The following is a 6,000-nucleotide window of genomic DNA, read 5'->3' as shown; positions in this document are numbered from 1 at the left end:
TTGTTTTTCGTTTTTTTTTTTTTTTTTTACATTTCTTTGGAATTACTCAAAAAGTGACTGTGGAAATCTGAATTAGAGAGAAGTCACATATCTGGGTGCTTTTGTCAAAGAGAAGTGGAAAAAAGTATTTCCAGGGACAGTCACCAGGCAGAATGTCAATGCAACTGAAGAAAAAAAAATAAGAGAGTGATTGAGCAGTCTGCATCTGCTGCCTATCAGTGCCTGCTTTCTCTCCTTCATATCTTTTCTTCTTTATTTTCCACTTACTCACTCCCACATTCAGCTGGACCCAGTCTTCCCAAAGAGCCATTAGTATAACAAAAGTCATTTTATTCTTTCATATGTACGATTGATCTTTTTGGATTTTGTATGATGTGAATAAAGCATCTTTAAGTAATTCTGACATTTTAATTATAATCTGAAACATGCAATCTAAGGACAATCAGCAGTGTGGGTGCTTTGGGTGACTTAAGACAAGTTCTAGCCACAGCTTCCAACCAAACTGAGACCTCTGGATCTTGCTGGAGTTACCATGGTATTCCCTGTAGACCTCAGCAACATGGGGGGGAGGGGTCCTAATTCTTGTTTTTCCCTCAAATATCTCCCCATATTTTTCTGTTATTTATGTTTTGTCAGAAGCTAGAACTTTCCCAGAAGCCAGAAAGGAGAAGAGTGACACAGATTTAGAGTGCACAGTCTATAATTTACCCATAACCATCTTAGGTTTATAACCTTGTCAAGAAACTGTTCCACATATGGGATGTCACTTAAAATTCAGAGTAAAATCATAGATAATAATCACTGAAGAAAGTGAAATGCTTAAATTACTAATATTCTTTTGGAATGTGTTCAAAGTTAAGGAGGGTAGATAATCTGGAGAAGACCCAAAATTCCTCAATGAAAATCTCCTGAAGCATTTGGAGACAATAAAACAAGTATTGCAAGTCATCTAGAAAGATTTAACATCAGTTAATCATAGCCATTAAGAATATAAAGCTTGAGCTTTTATACTTTGCTAGAGCTTTAACTTATTTGCTGATAATAATGTGTTTTGAAAAGAAATGTGATCATAAGAATACCTCTAAAGAGCATACCAATAAAATTTATTTCAGTAAGCTTCATGAATACTTGGAAAAGTCTTCTGTTTTCCTTATTTTCAACTAAAAAATATCCAAATCTGATTTTGATAGGTTTGCTAGCTTTCTGGGGAAATGTCTTTATTTCATAGGATGTTGAGAGACTGCCATTTAAGTTCAATGTAATATTTTCAGCATTATTGACATAAGCTGTTTAATACTAAGTTAGATAGAAAGTTCTGTTAACTATAATGCCCTGTTGAAGCTTCACCAGTTCAGATTCTCTCAGATTCTACCATTCTATCTCTTGCAAAAAATATTTCAACAGTTTCTTTTTAAAAGGTAAGGCAGATTTTTCCTCTATTATATAAGGTTTATCACACACAAAGCCTCACTAACCCCTAATATTAAACTTAAGAAAATCTCAATTAAAGTGAATTTATTTTAAATTAATTTATTCATTCATTCAAATGTTTCTGATAATTCTGAGAATCACTATCAAGCTCTGAGAAAACTGTGAGAAAGAGAGGCCAAAGTCCCTGCCCTCATAGAGATGACAATCTAGTATGATGTATTAAATAAGCACAAATATTTTTATGATTTAGCAGCCATGTATAATACTGTTAAAAGGAGAAATATAAAAATGAGCAAGACATGGTCCCTTCCATAAAGGGCATGTACAATTTAAGGAGGGAGAAAAAACAGTAACACATGGAGAATGGATAACACAGGAATGCTAAACATGGAGCTGGTGGGTCTCCTTCATTCATCCATTGCACTGTATTTACACAGTATCTACTGAGTACCAAACAATGTACTAAGCACCAGGGATACGATAAATATGTTTCAAGGCTTCAAATGGCTACGCTATTGTTGATGAGAAAGAATCACTAGTAAGGAGCCCTACGTGGCTACAGAAGCCGGGTAGCAGATGGATTGAAGAGGCTACTGTAGTATTTAAAATATTTATCCTTGGTAATTTTAGTGTGTTAGCTCAAAGAAGTATGTTCTCTTTCAAAAGTTTCTTACACTGAGGCCCAAGGATCTCTTCATCAGAATCACTGCTGGTGCTCATCAAAATAGATTTCTGGGTCCTCTCCTAAAACCAACTGAGTAAGAATATCTAGGGATGAGGTCTAAAAATTAAATTAGTAACAACTTTTGAGATGACCACTGCACTACTGTGTGGAATTAGTTAATAATGACCACCAACTTAGTTTTCTTCTCCTGATTAAAATAAGCCTAAGGAAACATATATAAAACCACCACTACAAAGGTGATTTAAAAAATTCCCTAATAACCTATCTCTATTTACCTATATATATAAAATATCAGGAAATGTGAAGGTATTTCATATAACCAGTATAGCCCCAGGATCATTTCCCAGATGGGTTTTTATAATGCAACCAGATTTCTATTGTCCATAATTCAAATGCCACATTATGCAAATCCTGTTGATATGAAGAACATAAGGGAAAATAAAATATGACCCTAAATCTTCATTAATTATTTCAGTCTGACTTGTCAACTTATCATTTTGCAAATTATTTTCTACTGCAGCCAAGAGAAATATTAGTTACAACTTAAAGTAGCAATTTCTTTTTATTAAATGATCCATCACTCCTTGTTCAGTAAAATAAACTCCTTTTATTATTAAGAATTTTCTGTTTAAAGGCTCCAACAGAAGCTATTACAAGGTTTTAGGTCCTATAACATACTTGATTTTATGGTTTGTTAATTTGGTTAATTAATTTAAATAGACTCATATAAAAATTATAACTAACAGAGAGGACAGCACTGTTTCATTTGGCAGAAATAACTCCAAATTAATCTTATAAACACTACTGGTAACCAAACAGCAGTTAAATGGGCAAGTGCCATTAAAATAAAATTATAACAACAGATTCAAGCCAACAACATTGATAAAATTTAATTGTTTTGTAAAACTCTTTATATTTTTACTTGAGGTTTGTTAGATTAATACATATAAAATATCTTATATACTTGTTTTTAGTTTAAAAAGCCATTTATCTTAAATATATATAATGAAATCAGTCCTGGACTAGGACAGAAAGTAAGTGAATTTGAGTTCTGGTATTGCTATTTGATTTGCCAAAGACCGTGTGCTTCATATGAGATGATGATTAAAAGTAATGAAAGAATGAAAGCTCAGATAAATCATCATTCAAAAAACGAGAATGCTTAGGGAACTCATATTGTTTTGGTGTATTCAAAGGAAAGGACATATTATTTCAAAAATACCTAAAATTCTACTTTGAAGCATTGTTAAAGAGCAGTGTGATTTAGAACAAACACAAAAATCTCTTTGATTCTTATTTCCTCCAGTCCACAGGTAGTCACTAGTGTCACAGGATTATTATCAAAATTGAAGTATATAATGTAAGTGAAAACACTGCATTAGTAAAGTAATAGCTCTCAAACTTTAGAATGCTTAAAATCACTTGGCAGGCTTATTAAAAACACAATTGCTGCTCCTATTCTCTACCACCCTTTCAGATAAAGTAGGTTCTGGGCAAGCCCAAGACTTTGCATTTCTAACATGTTCCAAGGAGATGCTAACACTCTTTGTTAAGAGTTAAGCAACGTTAAGAAACTCTGTCAGAACTGGTTAGTATCAGCACCATTGCAAGGGGTAATAAACAATAAAATGAATTTGGCCTAAAAGACTAAATGGTGAGATCAGTAAATGATCTATAAATTGACACCTATATTAACTATTTATTCCTCATTTATGAAAGTGTATATGTATCTAACACTACGCAAAATAATTTTAAAAACCACTTATCCTTTAACAACTTTTGTGAAAGTGCTGTGCAAGACAAATGGGAAGTAAAAAGAAAATAAAGGAATACTTAAGTCTGAGATTATCTGAAAACAGGAGGGAGGAGGGCAGGAATTAACTGTGAAATGTTGAATCAAAGACTCTTCCCTAGAAGTTTCCACTAAGAAGGAATACTGGGAAGGAAACATCTGAAAAACATAGATAGCATGGCAGACGGATGTTCCACAGAAAATGCTGCTGAGGAATGACATTCTTTAATATAAGGTATTTGCTCTTGCAAGGGTTAAAGAATGAGGCCTGAGGGTGAGGAGTTTCATGTCCTCGAGGTTTATGCTTTCACTCTAACTGGCACAGCCTGTTACTGTCATGCTCTCAATTCTTTCCAACTTCCTTAGCCCGGGTTCCTCAAGAGAATTAAGCCCCAGTGACCTAAACAAATAGTGGTTCTAAAAGTGCATGGTACCCACAACAGCAGCATCAGGATCCTCTGTGACCCTATCAGAACTACAAACCAACAGCCCAAGCCCAGGTCTGAGTCAGTAATTCCAAAGATGAGGTCCAGTAATCTGGTTCAACAAGGTGATTTGGTTGCATGTTACATTGAAATCTGAGAGCCCTGCATCAAGCCATCCAACTGTGAGTTAAAAGACAAAAACAAAACAAAAAAAAAACCCCTTCTCTTCTACCCATTTAGAACATTCGAGTATCTTTGGGAGGATGGAAAACACAGCCAAATCGTTTTCTGTGTTCTGTAATACAAAATGGGGAGTGCCACTACAGATGTATTTCAGATATATTTATTTACCACAAGAGCATGTTGGTACTAAATAATTTTGATTGGCGTGGTCATGTTACCACATCTGTGTTAGCAGGTAAACGTGATTTTAAAAGGTCTGGTTCTACATGCTGTGCACCCAACAGACCTCTGTGGTAGGCCGCTGCAAGTAATTACAGAGTTCTCATTTTAGGCCTATCATTGCTGGCCAGTTGAAGACACTCAGATCATCTGAAGATCTTTCCACATCAGTACACAGTTTCTTTATGTACTTTTTACATCTGTGTTGAAATCCGTTACTTTGAAATACCATAATTTATTTAACCAGTCCTTGTTTGATGGACATTTATGTTGATTCCAATCTTTTGTTATTTAAAGCAATGTTGTCAAATAACTCTTCACAAGCCATTTCACATATTTTTGAATATAACTGTTGGATAATTTCATAGGTGTCAAATTGTTGGGTCAAATATATATGACTATCCGTTTAAATACTTCCTTATTCTGAATATTATCTGCAAAATAAAACCNAGTGATTACTTAAGAAATTATTTTTTATGTTAGAGAATGATTTTAAAATGAATAGAGAGAAGGCTATCACTGCGAAAAAAAATATGAATTTTTATAAATAAGTATACATTATATGATGATAAAGAAATTATGACTCAAGAAGTATATAAAAGACAACAGTAGACAAACATAGGAAAAGCCAGAGATGATTTTATCATTGCAAACTGATATGACAATGAACAGGAAAAAATTTTAAAGGGTGGGGTTAATTTGAAAAAGGGGAGTGCTTTGTTTTTTATGAAGTGTCGAGATGAGCAAGAGAGTAGAGAGGTATTCCTAAGAGTGTGTATGACAATTGGAGACAGATCTTATAAAAGGGAACTTTGATTTAAACATTTTAAAATATAGCTTTGCAGCCAGTGAACTTGCTTCAAAAGTTAGTACAAGTTCATAAAACTTCATTAAGAAAAAGAAAAGAAGCCCTTCTACCTATGTGGGGAGATGGATATTACTAATACTGGTTAAATTAAAATAATAAAAAATTCCCTGATGCTTCCAGATATGAGATATTTTATTCTCTTGAGCATCTAACGAATTCATGTAAGATATAAGAGATATTTTATTCGCCTGAGCATCTAACAAATTCATGTATTCCACCTCTTAGGCACTTATCACTGACTACCTTTTATTCTTATTTTTATGCTTGACATAGCACCTTTGCAAGTCTGCCATCATCCAACAATTATATGACAGGCACTGGGGACATAACAGTGGCAGCCCAGCACTGGTACTTGTTGCTTTTGGAGTCTTTAGTTACTATGGTGAAAGAATGGAGT

At 33.9% G+C, this 6,000-nt stretch overlaps 1 protein-coding gene across 1 annotated transcript in view; it reads right to left on the bottom strand.

Moving 5' to 3' along the window:
* Window positions 1-6,000, bottom strand: part of ASCC3 (activating signal cointegrator 1 complex subunit 3) — a 328,548-nt gene that overhangs the window by 159,327 nt on the left and 163,221 nt on the right. The window lies entirely within an intron of this gene.

The sequence above is a fragment of the Crocuta crocuta genome, unplaced genomic scaffold, assembly GCF_008692635.1.
Source record: "Crocuta crocuta isolate KB4526 unplaced genomic scaffold, BGI_CrCroc_1.0 scaffold286, whole genome shotgun sequence".
Taxonomy (NCBI): Eukaryota; Metazoa; Chordata; class Mammalia; order Carnivora; family Hyaenidae; genus Crocuta; species Crocuta crocuta.
This window is presented reverse-complemented; position numbering and strand designations above follow the sequence as displayed.